We start from the raw sequence: 18,771 nt of genomic DNA, 5'->3' as shown, positions 1-18,771 counted from the left end.
GATATGCTTAATGAATTAACTATTGATAGTCCAATTCAACTCGCCAAATACGAATTTAGCTTAAAAATATGTGCAAAACACAAAGATAACACAGGACTCATGCCTCTGAGTAGCCCGCTACAGAGTTACGGAGTAAGAAGAGTATGTATGGGGTGTCTGAGTGGCTCAGTGGGTTAAGCATCAGACTTAGGCTCAGGTCATGATCTCCAGATTAGTGAGTTCAAGCTTCGCCCTCAGACTCTATGCTAACAGCTCAGAGCCTGGAGCCTGCAGCCTGCTTCGGAGTCTGTGTCTCCCTCTCTCTCTCTGTCCCTTGCTCCTCAAGCTCTTTCTCTGTCTCTTTGTCTCTCTCAAAAATAAATAAACATTAAAATTTTTTAAGAAAAGTAAATGATGTGTGCCAGAGAACTTAGAATAAAATTTCAGGTGGGTTCCACAGAGAACAAAATTAATCAACTTATAAGTACAGTCACAAAATATTTACTGCGCACCTGGTAGGTGTCTGACACATATGACGTGATTCCTGACCTCTAACGCCTCACAGTTTAATGGTAGAAACACAGGTTTAAGTGTAAGTATACAAAGAATCAGTATCACAATAAAAGTGTAAACAGAATGTTAAGGGGAGGTTCAGCAAGATGTGGGACAGTGCATTGAGGGTCCTGGGAGACCAAGAAAAGATTTCACCACGGATGTGACCGTTCAGAAGGATCATGAAGGTTTTCAGCAGAAGTAACAGCATTAAGCTAAGGCCCAGAAGAGAGGAGGATGCCGGCTTGTCTGGGGCATGGGGAAGCCACCTGTTGTGTCTAAAACATAAACACAGTTGATGGGAGACTAGCAACTGCCAACATGAAATCAACTTAATCTTTAATATCACATACTTCTGACACTTCGCCTAAGGCATATTTTTATTTGTAAAAAAGAAGAAAGATAAAACGACACGTGTTAATTAGGAATAGCTTGGGCTGCAAGAAACTAAATAACTGACCTCAAGCTTAAACAAAGAGCAGTTTATGAAGGAAGGTGGCAGCTGGCCAGAAATTCTGTGATTCCTTTGGTCACATGTCTGCTACACATTTAGGGATAACACTCAAGTTCAAGTGAAAAAGAAGTTGGAAGGGTGAAGAGCTTTCTCCTTTTATTTACAGAGAAGCTCCCTCTGCAAACTTCTACCCAACTTTTTCTTAGCCAGAAGCAGGTCCCACGTGTACCTCTACCTGCAAGGGAGCCTTCAAAATCAAGTATTGTATTGACTTTCCAGCCTCATAGTACAGTGGGTTGTGGGAGCAGTGGTTGGAGAACAAGGACTGAGGGAGACAACCTGCGGCATCTGTGATACACGCCCGCTGCACTGCAGCTGGTGACACATGCTGTAAAATCACACGAGCTACACTTTTCCCAGACCAAGCTCCACTGACTGTTTTCCAGATCCAACATCTAGGAATACTAGAGACCTATTCATCCCTTTTATTCAAAATAGATTTCCCTGCTCTCTTCCATGATCTTCTTAGCTAGACACGACAGTAAGAAAATACTGTAAAACCCTGGACTGTGAGTAACTTGTTCTGTGAGTGTTCCACAAAACAAGCAAACATTTCTAATCAATTTTAACTTGGTAAATGAGCTATATCTTGCCATATGATTAGTATGTGATACTGAATGTCACAAGATCACTACTGAGCCAGTGATTCTTGAAATTTGCTTTGATATGTGAGTGCTTTGGAATACAAGCATGTTATGGAACAAATTATGCTCACAAACCAGGGTTTACTATATTTTATTCAGGGTTCAGGAACCTGTCACTTATGGTACACCTTTTATCAAGGATAGAACAATAACCAATTGTGTGGCCACAATTACATCACTTTTTCCTTTTCTGTCTATGCTTCCCAGTCCCTCACTAAAAGACAGCAATGGTAAATAAATTCAGCAGAGCATAATGACCCACGGGGGAGGCTGATTTAAACGAGAAAGAAGCCTCTCTTACTTATTGCCTAAAGGACCTACCTGAGCCTGTTTCCTTACCAGTGAAATGCAAATAATAATGGCTTCTATCTCAGGTGTGATATACAGATTAAATGAGATAATAAATGTAAAGTACTCTGCACAGTACTATGCACAGTATATCAAGTGCATATAATTGCTAATTTTTTTAAAGTTCTATCTCCATTATGAAAATTAAATGCTCTCCCATTCTCTTCATATGGCAGAAGCTCAAAATTGGCACCTCACCTCTTGAAAGTTTTTTTTCCTAATTCAATAATTTACATCATATCCCTTTATGTCTTCTTATAAATTAATGTGATCTCTCAGAAAACTAATTATTGGTGGCATCAGTAGAATATTTCACATTCATCAGAAAAGGACCTCTGCTTTATGGTATGGTGACGCTGCCATTTCTTTCTGGTGTATGCCTTACTGGACTTATTGGGCTGCAATGGGCCAGATATTTCATGGTCAAAACAGAAGCAACAGAGCACAACTCCTCACAGTGAGAAGTTAAGTATAATGCTTTTATGGGTACTGAATGGAAAGTGGCCTTTAAAGCTACAGAACTAGGTAAGAACAACTTATACTGCAAAGTTTAAAAAGGTTTCAAGTCTCTATTTTGCTTATTAAAAATAAGAGAGAGGGAACACCTCCTCACATTGCTTTAGAATATGACAAGAATAGTCTTCAAAAACTTCACAGATATTATATTTGTGTGTATAAGCCCACAGCCCCTTATCCAAAATCATATGTGTACTAGTAATCATAATTTTTCCAATTTTATAAAGGAAATAGTGTGCATCTACCATATATTCCACAGCACAGGGCCTACGCAGCACCCTAAAATCAAAGACATTTTATGATTCAGAGAAATTTAAGAATATTCACACTGCCTGTGATAAATCAGGCACCTTAATTTTACGTCAACTCAGATGATGTTTTGCACAAAACTCGTTGCAAAACAGAAAAGGTTTTCAGAAATGTTTTGCATTTTAGAATTGTAATTAGAAGCTACGGACATGTACATATTTATATAATTTACTACTATAACATTGATAATAGAAGAAAATGTTTAACATTAAATGAGAAAAATAATGATGTTTTCCTTTCAATGGACCCTACAATGTAAATTGATTTTTGAATTTGAGATTTATTGTATTTATTATATTTATAGAGAAATCCTACACTTTCCTAATCATGGATTTATTTATATTTTATTCTGATGGGTGATGGATGTTGGAATAGTTTACAAAAATATCAGAAAATTTTTTTTAAATGGTTGAGGAAATTAGACCAAAGGAAAAATAAAAGTAAGATATCAGTCAAGCTACAGGCTGGACTAGAATGCATAAATGCATTTCTTTTAACCTCTACATTTGCTAGAAGAAGATGACAAATGTAGCACTGAGCTTCCCAGAAGCCAATGCAAAAAGAGTAAGGTGATAAGCTTTAAGTTTCCCACTGTCCATAAAATAAATGCAGTGCAATCTTTTATGCACAGAAGAGCATTCTGTGAATCTGAAGCTGAGAGTTTTCTTTTCACAGAGTTCCAAAAACTTCTTTACGAGCAAAAGCAACAGATTCATCTTGGTTGTTTGTCCTGCCCTTAAATGTTGACTTGCAGTGTAATAAAAGCCATATTACACCCACTAGCCAAATAATGAGTGCACAGACCTAACTGGTAAAAGGTCAATGGATAGAATTGAGTTATTTTTTTTTTTTACAACTGTACTTCTAACCACTGTGCTTCTGATACAGATTCAAACTTATGTTCTCTAGTAAGAACCATTACCTGTTTGGAAAATATAACTTAGGAAGGAGAGATTATCTCCTAGACATAAAACTGAGATGCACAATTAAAGCTGCCTCTAACACTACAATCTATGTTGGAAAAGGGGTGTTTGGTGTTTTTGAAATTCTTAATGTCTGCTTTACCTCTTTTTTTGCTTTCTCTTCCTGCCTCTCTCTGGAGATCTCAAAGCAGGGTTGAGGATGCCAGGAAAGACTGCCGAGGGTATGTACTGTACACATCATGGTCTATACACGTGGTGATCCTCAGAGTTTGAAGCTGATAGTTAGGGCCCTACATGGCTGCTCTCCTTATCTGTACTACTCTCCTCTCTTCCCCCCTCCCCCACCTAAGACGGGCTTATAGATGGCATCTTCTCTGACCTGGAGTCAACTGTGTAGTTTCTGCCACACTCTGAGATTCCTCTGCTTCCTCTCAGACTCTTTGTTTCATATGCAGGGTTCGATCTCCTTTCTGTTTTCCCACTGCATCATTATAGGAGCCTTTTATTCGTGTCAATTACAACTGTCTGGCACCTAGGTGGCTCAGTCAGTTAAGCAGGTAAGCAACCGACTTGGGCTCAAGTCATGATCTCACAGTTTGTGAGTTTGAGTCCCGCATTGGGCTCTGTGCAGACAGCTCAGAGCCTGGAGCCTGCTTCAGATTTTGTGTCTCCCTCTTTCTCTGTCCCTCCCCTGCTCGTGCTCTTCCTCTCTTTCTCTCTCTCAAATATAAATAAACAGTAAAAACATTAAAAAATAATAATAATAATCACAATGGACTTTTATACCCTAAGTTTTCCAGGCTCTGAAGTAGAAGCTGGAAAATCACCACAGATATATCCTTATTAATACTATTACCTTGATGTACTAATATTAGAGTCCAGTAACAATGACAAATAATTTTTAAGAATGGGAGAGAACCAAAGAAAAAATAGATTACATGTCTTACAAAAGAAGCAAAGTTAATTTTGTAACAAGTTTTTGATCATATTCACTTACTTTAAAGAGCCTGAGATCAAGTTCACAAAATGTTATATTTTGGTGAGTTGTTATAAATGCAAAGCTGAATGTTATTTTAACATTTATTTCTGATGACTTAATAATCCATAAAACACTATACAGCACTTTCTATCCTAGACCCTCTTTCCTTAAAGATAATTACAATTTTATTCCACTTATGAATTAAGTTTATAAATTTAATACTGATAAACTATATATCAAAGCAGCAATTCCTCCCTACTGTTTTACTAAAGAAGCAAAATACTATCTTTAGACTCTCTTACATATTTATATTTGACTCTTACAAAGAGAAAAATATGATTTTGACAATGCTACAAGGTTTGATTTTTGTGGAATTATCGATCAAGGAGGAGGATAGAGTTTTAGGAGATTATTTCTCTGACTGTGGTCTCCACTTTCTAAATATTTCTGTTTTAAGTTAGACATAAAGAAATCTTGATTGATGCAGCTGATTGGGGAAACCTGGTTGTAAGTCTTTCACTGTTCATATAATTTCTTTGACTTAAATATAAAGTCTACAATGAGCAGAAGATTGTAAATACACTCATTTCATCAACTTCATGCTGATCCTAATCAGTGTTTTTTTCTTTCCCAAATTTTCACATTGCTATGTTTTCGTATGCTCTCTTTGCACCCCACATGTCTCTTTTATAATTAATTACAACGGCAGTTAATTACTTATTTAGGCTCTGTCCCCCTGCCGGATTACAAATCCCAAGTCTCCTTCGCTGCGGTCCCCAGTTCTTAGAAAAGAGCCTGGCTAATCAGAGGTGCTCCATAAATGTTCGATATGAGCGCAAGCATGAGGGAGTAGATATAGCAAAGCAACATATTTTCCAAAGGGACCATTTAGAAAACATTTTGGTTTTAAACAAATCTCACATCTATTTGGTTCAGCTTTCTTTCTTTTCTAATCCTCTGTACTTTGAGGACAACCTAACTCATATGCTTTTATTAATCTACACTCAATTGTTCAGGATGCTCAGAAGAGCCTATTTGATGTCCAAGAAACTTAACAAAACAAATTAAAAAAAAACAGTCTTTTATGAATGACATTTGTTTATTTTCTCCCCCTAAGCATAGATTACAATTAGGCTTATTTTGTTCTCAGGTGAGATCCACCCTAAATCTGAATTTCTCCTAAATTTTAATGAAGTTTTGAAATTCTCAGCATCTAAGGTTGGCATTGGTGAGAAAACTTTTCCAGGAGATTAAAATTTGCAGAAAAGTAAGGGGGCTGGTATGTTTTAAATCTACTTTTATCAGAGTTCTTAAATTTTTAGCTTACTAAACAACAGGTATGGGTACTGACTAAATTTCATACTTGACACTCCTAGACTGGAGCACCACAGACAAAGTCACCTGAACTTTTCCTGACAACAATCATCAACGCTACATAAATTCTTCTTACCACATAATATCCTCTCCGTCATACTAACAGCGTTAGAGAACCGATGTTAGAGGGCATAGATTTCCCTCAGTATCTCTTTTCCCTTTCTTCCTTCATAATTGCAATGCCTGATTTTTTAACTACACTACAGCTAAAAGACTAAATTGCCTGGCCTCCTCTTGTACAAAATAAATACATTTTGACCAACAGAAGTCACTGAAAATGCTTCTGACTTCCACAAATTTTTCTTACAGAGAGGAGTCATGCCCTTATCCAGCTGCCTTCCTCTTCCCTGCTGGCTAGACTTCAGCACAAGGCAGAAGCCTGGACCTCGAGCAGCCACAGCGAGAACCAGAAAGGAGAAGCCATGAGCTGAAGATGATGGTAAGCGTGAGTAGATTCTAAATCCCTGGGTATTGCAATAGGCTGTCCTGAACACTCTGGCGTACCTATCTTTAGACTCACTTTACGCAAAAGAGAGGTAAATTCTATCTGGTTTTGGCTATTATTATATTTGATTCCTTGACCTTACAGACAAATCGAATCCTAAATTTCAAAAAAAAAAAAAAACAACCTAGGAAATAATTTATATGATGAAAATGGTAGCAGAGTATTATCTGCCTATGACATTGCCCAAAGGTAAAGACATAGGATTCTGGGAAATTTTGAAGAAATTAATTACTGCATTTTCCTTTAAATTATTTCCTAGACACGCCAGTAAGGAATAGCTTCACTGAACATATCAGGCTTCTTCTGTCCTTCAAAAGAGAAAAAAAAAAACCACTTTATAATTGGAGTGAGTATCAAGACATCTTAACCTAACAGTCACACTAAACTTTATTTATTCTGATTTGTTTTGCATTTTATTGTATATATTTTCATCCTTAATTATTTTCCACTTGCGTTCTTATTAACCTTTAGTCACCTTCTGTGTGGGAGGATCAGGAAATAAATATTTTGATGATGACCTGATGTATCAAATTAAATGAGGAGACTCCCTCTTCCATTTACAGTGCTTTCTCTAAGGCCAAGAGGCAGGTTATAAAGAGGGTGATGCCTGAAGGACAAAAACTCTTTTCACCATCTAGTAGAATACACTTTAGGGCAAATGAGTAGAAAGTATATGGATTAGTTACTAAGCATTAAATATAAATTGAACTTCTTCTGCTTGAATACGAAATTTTTTCTCCTTTAATAAAGTAAAAGACTTCATTCTTGTGATGCAAGAAGAAATTATGTCTCTGCCCACGACGGGCTGGCATGCATAGGGCACCTCACTGCCAGCAAGGGCTTCTATGCGGCCTGAAGATTCCAGTGTTCAAAGACTAGCTTCCATTTTACCTACATAAAAGTAATTGAAATTAACACATGATGATCCCCCAGGATCTTCACATGTTCTTCCTCACATATGTTTCATGGTACAAGATTATTTGCACATGGGCAAATTTGGGGGCAATAGAGATCATAGTACATACTGTTATATGGGCCGGCCATAAGATCTCTCATAAGCAGCACTTAGGACACGAGATAGAATAACTTAAATAAATCTTGGACATGTCTCTCCTCCCTATCTCTCTTTCCTTGCTTATAACTTTTGGCTTTTTTTCAGTGTATCTAAGGTCTAGAAGAGGAGGATCTCTCCTTGGCATGTCCTGTGGATCCTTTCCGATTACAGAGCTGCTGCAGAGCACCAGCTAGTTTGTCGTTAATTCTTAGTTTCTAAGCATGCAAAATGGGCTTGAAAATAAAAACATGGACAATCTAGTGTATTATGTGAAGTTCATCATTTCAAAGGAACATACACTGAAAAGCCAATATAATCTGTATCTCAACCAGAATAAATAAAACATAAGAAGTAGTAGAGTCTCTGGGCCTTAACAATCAGCATGACATGTGGAAGAGAAACCTAGATGTTCAGATCTTGGAGTAAATGCCTGATTTTCATCAAGTGTGCATTCTGCCAGGTTTTAGGCAACGCCTCCTCTTCTAGCAGAGGAACTTCTGTATTTTCCCAAAGTGTTAAGGTCATGACAAACAAAGAAAATGAAGAAAATATAACCAATCAGAAGATCTTCAACTGGGTCCTTCAACAGAAAAAGGACATGAGCGTGAAAATTGGTAAAACATAAATAAAATCTGGTTTATTTAATAGTATTTACTGATGTTAATTTCTTAGACTTGACTATGGTTATGTAAGATGTAAACATTAGGGGAACCTAGATGAAGGTACATGTGTACAGGAATTACACTATATTTGAACTCTTCTGTAAATCTAAAGTAATTTCAAAATAAAAATACTTTTAAATTATATACAAAAATTGAAATAGAACTTCATTTGGAAGATGAGAGAATAAGAAAAAGTATATAAAGCTAAAATATTTATATCTTTTATGGGGAGCAAATTATTTTTTATTAATCAAGAAATAGCATAAAAACACTACAATCATTATAATATGTAAATGTATCAAATCAACATGTTGTACACCTTAACGTTACACAATGCTATATGTCAAATCTATTTCAATTACATAAAAAAAAAGAAAAACACAGTCTACATATATAATGAGAAATACAGACTTAAATACTAGATATTAGGTCTAAAAGAATTGAAAGTGACTGTCTCCGGGAAGTAAGGACCACAAGGGGGAAGGTAGCCACCTTTCCCTTATTATTGTGATGTCTTTTAGCACAATTTGACTTTTATAATATAGTTCTATAATATAATATGCATATATTTGTTTGACTGTAAAGAGTCAAAGCAATTTTAGAAATAAACAACAGGCCAGTAGATTCCTAAGGATACCGTGCCTGAGACCATTTCAAGGATCAGGGCAAGCCACCAGCTACCATCACCAGCTATTGAGCATAAACCTACTGCCTTCCAACAAAATTGCGGCATCCAGCATTGATTAACACAAATAAACCGCGCTACTGAAAAGTCTTATATGATGTTACAAAAATCAACTACCCAGAAATGTTCTGAAGCTCATGAAAATCAAGATATCTTAGAAATGTAATGGATCCTGGAGAAGCTGGACATTCTGCCTATTACAAACCATGGTGAAATTCAACAAGGATCTATAATCATGAAAAAGTACATCAGATGCTTGCAAAAAGTAGATAAAAGCAAAATAAATATCTACGAGAAATGCTTTCCCTGGAAAGACTAGAATTAGGACCTTAAGGAAATGAAATGTTATGGATTTTGAGGGCACACATTACAGTGAGGGAGAGGGAATTAGGGAAGCTTTTATTTCAATTTTAAGATTTTTTTTTAGTGTTTCTATTCTTTTTCTGTCTTCCTGCTTCTGGTCATTATTATCCATCCACTTTTATCTTCTCCTTCTCTTCTTTTTATTTATACTTTTCCCATGTTTTTTATCTTACTTCCTTAAAGGAAGTCTTTAATAGAACAGGAATAAGTAGTCTTTAATGTAGTCAGAGTAATATTGTTCTTCTAATATTTTGATGGTATTTTGGTGATAATCAAACACTATAAATAGAAGACAACCCAAGGATATTTGGAGTTCTTTAATGTTTAAAATGTTTAAAGGCAACAAAATAAAATAAAATAAAATTCTTAGACGTAAAAAAATGTGGCTATTTTACAACTATTCTGTTATTTTTATTTTTTCACAGTTATTCTAAATTATTAGATTCCAAAATATTCTTGAAGATTGAATATGTAGAAAATTTTGAGGAGAAATAATACACGTTACTAGTTCCTATGTAATGCTTCAATTTCTTTCCCTATGTTTGTTTTTCTGTTTTATTGCTAGATCCATCTGTAAAAAAAGGCTGGATCTTTGCCTGAAGGAAGGAGTATATGAATATGTAAATAATACTTTAATGTGATGAGATTTTCTTATTTGAATATAAATTTGATAGGTAGTGTTATCCTAAATATCAACACAGTTCAGATCCAGATGATCACATTCTGTTAACTATTTCTAGATTCCATTTGCAACAGTGTGATTTACTGAACAAGTATATAAAGACTGAAACACAAAAACTGTATGCTTTTTATTTAAAGAAATCTGGGCACTTTTTTCACCTCACATATTTTATTAAGCATAGTTGAAGGCAAAAAGTGAAATTTAAGGACAGACACCTTATCACAGAGTATCAACACTGCACAGATTCTTATAAATTCTTTTTCAGAATGTGATTAATCAGTCTACCAAGGATGCACCTATTTTCTTTATGGAAATTAAAAATTGAAGAAATCCCCTTCAATGTTTCATAGTAGGGGGAAACAGTAAACACTGCCATTAAAAATCATTGTACTACCAAGAAAACACACTGAACTACAGGAAGTGGATTAGCACTTACACTTACATTCTTTACTTATCAAGAGATAGTTCATGGATAAGGTCACTGAGAATTTGGTCTTGGTGAAGAAAATCATGAATAACATTTGAGTGTATTTAATCAAAAAGAAGATGAGACAAGGATTTCAGCATTGAGAATAAGGTGGGGAAGCAGTGCAAATAAATAGTAAGAAGCCTATTTTTTAATTATGCTGAAAACGTTACTATAGAACAAAGAGTAATACTTTCTAACATCATATCTGTCTAAAAATGATTGCCCAAAAAAGAAACCTGACAGAGCACTTTGTGTTGGCAAGTGCCCTGAAATACAGTAGAGGAAAACAAATTCAAATTCAAATTAGAAGAAAGTTAGTGGCTAGATTAACAGAGACGGGTTAGGACTCAGTAAGTCAGCTAGTATGTCATTGCTTAGCTGGGTATAAGAAAATCATCCAAAGTCAACTGGCTAGTACATTTTAATAATGCCTATAAAATACATTTCCTTCTGCAATCAGCGTTAGTAAATAGTTTCAGAGTATAAAGTCCTAGTTATTGAGAAAATATTCTCTCAAGGTTAAGAGAAAGAAGTGCCTTAGATATTGTGATTACCATATCTGATGTAACTTTGCAAACAGTATAGAACTTGTCAAATGATTTATTAGAGAAGGTGTTTTCATCTAGCTTTACAGCTTATATATACAATTTAATTTTACTATAACTTACAAATTCATACGTCTAGCTCTCACCTTTCTCTTGAACTCTACATTTGTGTATCCAATTCCCAATTTAGTATCTCCATTTGGATGTCTAATATTCATCTTAAAACTAGCGTATCAAAAACTGAAAGTCAACATACTTTCTTCCTGTACACACACAAACATACACACTTACACACATACTTGGCTCCAGTCTTGCTGTTTGCGGAAATGGCAACTCCATACTTTGAGCTGATTAGGTCAAAAATCAGGAAATCCTTTTGGCTCAGTTTTTTGAAGAGAACTAGAATCCCAACACTTCTCATCTCCATTACAAGCCTTTTCAAACCCATTATCATCTTTTAGATATTCAATTGCCATAGCTTCTATAAATTCCCATGCTCTTCCCACTTTCAGCAGGGTAGGGTACTTGTTACTTACTGATTATAATCTCTGTGCCCTCTTATAATCTACTCTCATGAAAGCCTCATAATCCTCCTAAAATGTCATTCAAATCTTCTCATTCCCCTGCTCTCAACCCTCATGATTCCCTACCTTATTTGGAAAATGTCATAGAGACTTCTCCAACCACTCCATATAAAACAGCAATCTCTATCTGGCATGCATAGACCTTTCTGTTCTGCTTTATTGTTTTCTCTGATACTTATCACTATCAGACAAATTCTACATTTAGTTATTTAAGTCCTGTCTGCCCTCATTAGAATCCAAGCCCCATAAAGGGAAAGGTACATATGTATTTTATGTATTTGATTCTTAGCACCTAGAAAAATACTCAGATGAATACACATTTTTGAATGCATAAATTCATCAAGCAATCAATGACAAACAAAGTTAAAGGGATTGATGTATTATATAATGAATTATTTTGGAATGACTTGCATCCCCCCAAAACAAGTCCTATCTCCTGAAATCTGTGAATTTGACCGTATTTAAAAATAAGGTCTTTGCCTTAATCAAGTTAAGATGAGGTTGTACTAGATTATGGTGAGCCCTAATCCAATGATTCATGTCATCATCATAAGAAAAGGAAGATGTGAATACAAACATACAGAAGAATGGCATGTGAAGGAGACAGAGACTGAAGGAATACACCAACAAGCCAAGGCATGCCAATGACTGCCCAGAACCCCCATAAAGTAGGAAGAATCCTTAAGCCTTAAGAGGGAGCATAGTCATGATGACATCTGGATTTTGTATTTCTAACCTCCAGAACTAGCAGACAATACATTTTTGTCATTTTTACTACCCAGTTTATGATAATTTGTTACAGCAGCCCTAGGAAACTAATGCATGGTTTTTATACTCTTTTCCCTCAAATCCTAGAATACTAAAAGTTCTTTAAATAGAACCTTTAAATGGAGGTTTTAAAATATATTTAAGATCTTTTCCACAGGACAATACTCACTATGCTTGACCAATAGCGTAGTCTTTGGTTTGACATGCCCATCAAAATCATGAGACAAAACAGGCTTCACTTAGCCTCTAAGAATAGGCTTTTACAGAGCCTCTAACAAAGCCTTTAGGATAGACAGCTGAGCATGCACAGGAGACACAGAGCAGAGGCTCATGACTCCTAGTGACAGCTGTCAGATGTCCCAATTTCTCCAAGTTGAGATGTATATGATTATTAAAGTTGAGAATTCGTGGGTATGGACCACCTTGGTTCACAAAAGCAAACAGCTTCAGGGTCCCATTGATTTTTCTGCCTTGCTACACTCATAACCTCTCAGAGGTATAGAGCTAAATCCCATCTCTGTGGTAGATGATTACTCATCAATTACAGGTTACTCAATAAGCAGTATAGAAACCCCAAGTATATGTGCATCATCCATTATATACCAAGCTTAGTAGGACTCTTATTTATCTTGCATTTGGCACACACTAACATAGTCCTTGTATTAATGCATCAAGGAGGATAATTCAACCAAGGGTCAAATCCATAGATGCCCCTTACAGCTAAAAACCAGGCAGCAGATAGGTAAATAACCATTTCCCTCCAGATTACAATATATATGCCTTAAAAATACATTTCTGAGAATTGTCTACATCCATTATTACAAGATGTTTTATTTGTATAGCATATTGTATACCTTAAAGCATTCACATATAACCACATTTACCCTCAACAATTCACTGAGGCAAAATAGGACACTTGTGATCTTCTTTACTTATTATCATCCTCAAAATGAAAAACTCAGTAGCTTATAAATGGCCCTTATATTAAATTTTCCAACACCTACGTTTAGAAGCCTGTTGCTAAGTCAAGCTATAAATGTTTAAATGAATTCCCAAGTTTTTAAGGAAAAACCTCATAAAAATAATAATTATAAAAAATAATTGAGATAATGATTCCTCATTTCTACACTAAACATCAATTATTAGGATGCTTAGTCATTACTGTGGGATGTTATAGTCATTACTGTGATCCAGCCCAGTATCCTAGAGGTGTATTTTCCTATCCAATTGTGGATGGCTCCTGGGTCTAATGCAATGAATGGAATAGCCTAATCTCTGAAATGTTGCCAGTCACCATGGTAAACTATGGTAAATTCCACAGAACTAAACAAAAACTAGGAAGCCAAATCTACTAAATTGTTCCACAGTAAAATATACTACTAATAATAATAATCTAGTTTATATAAATCAAGACAGAGTAGAATCTTCATGGAAGCCTATCCTATTTCTTAACCAGAATTTTGTGTTATCATTCATTTATACATTGGTAAAATTTATTTTATTTACTCTTTCATTTTCTTTAGAAAAAATGTGTATGCACATTTTTCTTCTTGATTTGAGATTTTTTTAACTCTTAACAACACTTATTTCCATGCGTTAGCAGTCTCAGACTGTCCAAAACTATTGCTAATTCAGTTTAATTATTACATTCAACATAGCAACACTTTAGTTTGATATAGCTCTTACTGCACCTTTATTAAATAAATATGTATTGAACATTTGCTGTGTACCAAGAACTAAAAAGTGCTAAGATGTCTGCCAAAAGGAAATAAAACAATCACTCTCTGGCTCACAATCTGATCGAAACTAAGCTTTAATGTTGTAAAATCCTTTTAAATGTACAAATTGCTATCACATGATCATAATCAATTGCTTCACACTATATTCTGGAATTTAGGTATGAAATTTTAAAATGCTTTCTAATCTAATATTTTCAACATGGAACATAAAAAATAGGAAAATTACTAGAGAAATAAAATTCTCTGGTCAAACAAGTTTGAAATACCAGCACACCGTATTCCAGAGTATATTACTTCCTCATTGGCTATGAAAAGTACTTCAATAAATAGAACTGTTTGTCCCACTGGTTCTAAATTCATTTGACTTTAGACTAATTTTTTCACAGATTACCTAGCAAAATCCTAGAGAACTGATGTTTTGCAGAACACAATCTGACGTACTGTAATAAATACTGATGGGTCTATCTGATTTAAGAAGTATGCTTAATTCATGTCATTTATAGGTTGAATCAATCTCAGTCTTTAATAGCTAGCTGTTTTAGGAAAATATCTCAACTTAAACAGTACCACATCGGGGATTGGGTTAGGGTTTTTTCCTGTCTTCTTTAGCTAGAAACAGCACAAAATAGTACACAATATAGCAAGGAGTAAACATAATCTTGGAAAGATGAATTCATTTGCTAATTCCACAAAGATTTATTTACCCATTTCTGTGTCATTTTGTGTTAGGCACTAGAAAAACAATGAGAACTAAACAGACAAGGCGCCTGCGCTAGTGGAGTTTATAACTCCAATAGCCATACAGACATATGCATACATTTCAAACGAATAGCTCTTCTAAAGGAGGTCTACTTTTCCATAATCAAACAAAAATTGATTTAATAGTATCCTCTTAGCCATTTAAATGTAAAAAGCAAATTATCTTTAGGTGATCTTTTCTGTTCTTAGAAGAATAGCTTGAGTAGTCTCCCTCTGGTGATTAAATATCTGGTAAGCAAGTCCTATTGTCCTGGGTGGGGGATGGAGAAGAAAAATGAGCAATGTAGTTACTCTTTAAGTAGCTTTGGGCCACCATTGTTGGTGGCTCTGCAGAAAGCTGGACACAATTTCTGGAGCTAGAACTAGCCTTGACCATATATGCCCCAGGGAAGGCTGGCTGACCCACATTTGGAAAGCCAAGACCTTGAATTGCATGACTTGGTAGCCATAAAAGAAATACTGGATCCTCAGGCCTCCTAAAGTATGAAGACCTCTCAATTCAACTTAAAATTGGGTATTAGCAGAACTGCTATGAAAGTGTTCTGCCCTCCTGATAAAAGCTGGAGTGAAGGATCAGCTTCCTCCACTGAGTTACGGAACCACCCTTCAAAAATAACTTTCGGGGTGAGAATGACTTCAAAACTCACCAGCCTGCAATGTCTTCCTGAGATATTCATTCTTGAGTCTTAAGGCACAATCAGATTGTGTCTCAATATCTATCATTTTAGACCTATGAGGAAACAAAATTCAGAACGAGACTATCCCTATCTCTGTGGGTGTCTTAGCACCCGATGGATATGAGGAGGTTGAAAGTGCTTTTGCATTAGGAAATAGGCACTCCTGGCCTATTCATCTGGCACTTCTCTTAAAAAGGCTTGTTTTCTTTGAAACAGGAAATATAACAATGTAGGTGTTTTTTTCTTTCCATTTTCCTACATGTAGCATTTGTCCTTTATAACAAGGCTTCCATTTACTGTAAGTTGGGAGACATGAATTAGTATTGTTAGAGTAGAAAGATTAGAGAAATATAAAGTTTTTGATTTTCATAATAGAAGACTTTTATTTTATTAAAACAACTATATTTAAAAACAAAGTTTTATCTAGGAATTCTTTTCTAAATAATAGCTTGTGAACTTTAAATATATTGACCCAATATATTGACTGCAGACCCAGTAAGCTACACCACAGAGTCTGACATAGAGAAGGTCCCAGGCAGAACAGAAGACTGCCCCTCAGAATTGTGAGGAATATCGATGGAAGAACACAACACAGATAAAGGAAATTGTCAGTGGAATGTGTGTCCTGATCTTCGTTTTCTAGATAGAAGCCCAGAGGTAGAAAGTAAGATTGGTTAAGGGGCCTTGAAGTGGCAGTAAAGAGCTTGTGCCATGACTGTACTTGGGAATTGCTTCATAGGATTGCTCCTAACCCATCAGGAGATGCATGATGGAAAACTCTGCACCCTTCATACTTAGGCAGAAGAGTTTAGTGCACCCAAACTCCTCTTGCCTTCTGTGAGGTATGAAGGGGATCCTGTATCTCTGACTATGATGAATGAGAGGAATCACAGAATTCACGGAGTCAAGAACGATCCAATGGTAGGAAGTGGAAAAACAATAAATGCTATAGGGGAGATAACCTAGTCTAGGGGCCACGTGGAGCATGTGGCCAAGATTCAAGGAGTTCTTCACTGCTGGTGAGAGATTAGTTGCTTCCTAAATAGCCAGAGTTGAATCACCAATCATCTACATTAAAACCTCTCTGTTGAAACACTTAGTGCAGTGCCAGTGCTCCTTACTAATCTACACCAAACTGCTAACAAGCATATTGTTTTTAATTCTAGAAAAAATTCATGTATAATGCAATTTAAGATCAATTTCTTCTGGGGGATAAAAAAAAGACTATTATTCCAAAAATACCACTCAGTACATAACACAAGCAAGTTGTGCCCTTGACTAGATTCATAAGGTTCTTTCCATTCTCATATGCACACTCTCATATCCAAAGAGATTTGTCATGTTTTCCGGTCCTCTTTCTTTGTCCTTCATGGGTATGAAATTCTGTCTATATTGGGAAGTGCAAATGCATCGAGATGTTTATCATGTTGGCTCCATATATCCTAACATTTGTGTAAAATAAGTGGTTACTTGGATATAGATCTAGGTTTCATTTTCCATGGTGGGACAAAAGCATAGTCTAAAAATACAACACAGTATTTATATCTTCGCCTGGAAGAGAGGCAAATTTAAGAGTAATTTAAAAATATACCCTAAGCAAAATGAAAATTAAAAAGTAGAAATTTTCTAAATACAAAATAAATACATCTCCAAGAGAATGAAGTCCTTTTAAGTGTCCATCACACCACATCTTCTCCCCAGAGGATAGCAGCTATTATTCTATATTCCTATATGTAATTGTAATATTGTAATATTTTAAGTGAAAGATACTTTTTAAAAAATAATTAAACCATGTGTGTGTTTCTGTAGATCACAAATTGCAACATTTGACTGACCTGATAATGATAAAAATAATAAGGGGTTTTTTAAGGGGTGTGTTTGAGATAGAGAAGGGCTGCAAAACTGACCAAGATATCAAATACTTTTATGATGAATACAAGCAAAAAGGACATCTTGCATGAATGGTGAATGTTGAGCTGATGCCCTAAGGGATTCAGAGGCTCTAACCTAACTAAATACAACATCCTGAGAGGTGAGAGTAGGAAAGCGTGCTATTATATCTCACAGGAAACATTCTGATTCTGGTGTCTCATTCTCATGACAAAGGTGGCAACCGGAATAGAGAACAGCACAGCATGGATCCATCCTCCCGACAAAGACAGGAAGAAGAATGGAAAATAATGCAAAGTTAGCACCTTCTTGTTCAAATATATTGTAATCTTAGGGTCTTACTCTTTTCCAGAAAGGATGTAAGACACGTAGTGTAACTGTGATCTAATAATTGTAGAACTCCAGGCTTTAGGGAATTTCAGGGTTTTACAAATAGGAAGGCATACTATCACTCATAAGTGTTTTCACTTTCCCAAAAAGGCTTGTTTTGTTTTTTGAAAAGGAAATATAATTGTTACACCACTGAATCATATAGGAAGTAGAACCAGGACTCTTCAAAAACTGCACTGTGGTACTCTGCAGACTATTAGCAAGAGAAAATAATTTATGTTGGACAAAGACAGGGAAAAAAAACGGACACAAATCCTGTGGTTACATTTGTCATTGTAGCTAGCGGTAGTGTAGAAGAAATAGCATAGCTCCTTCTATGTATGTAAGTACATGTTCAAGCCATTGTGTATATATCGATGAGAGATAAGCCAGAGATTACAATAACAGAATAAATTTATAAAGGTCAGTAGAACAACTCATTGTTACATGTCATTAAAAATATTTTTTAAGGTTCAAAGATCCACTGTTAAAGTAAACTCAAGAATGTAAGTATTTTTAAGATAAAAACTTATATGCAAATACTATTATCTAAGTATCCATTTTATTATCTGTAATAATTTGATCATTCCAAACTGTAATTAGGGAAATTCACTACAAACTCAACAGGTTGTTACTGTTTCAAAACCTATGGCTGTGAACTTTCAAACCTTCAATCCAAAATATTTTTTGCCATACTGAGATCTTAAACTTTTGAAATAACATTTTGAGAGGTTCTAGTAGCAATTAAAAGAGGCTTTATTAGGGGTCGTCTGGGTGGCTCAGTCAGTTGAGCATCAAATTTAGGCTGAGGTCATGATCTTGTGGTTAGTTGAGTGCAAGCCCATGCGGGGCTCTGTGCTGACAACTCAGAACCTGGAGCCT

Source organism: Suricata suricatta, chromosome 2, assembly GCF_006229205.1.
Source record: "Suricata suricatta isolate VVHF042 chromosome 2, meerkat_22Aug2017_6uvM2_HiC, whole genome shotgun sequence".
Classification (NCBI taxonomy): Eukaryota; Metazoa; Chordata; class Mammalia; order Carnivora; family Herpestidae; genus Suricata; species Suricata suricatta.
Note: the sequence above shows the minus strand (reverse complement) of the source record.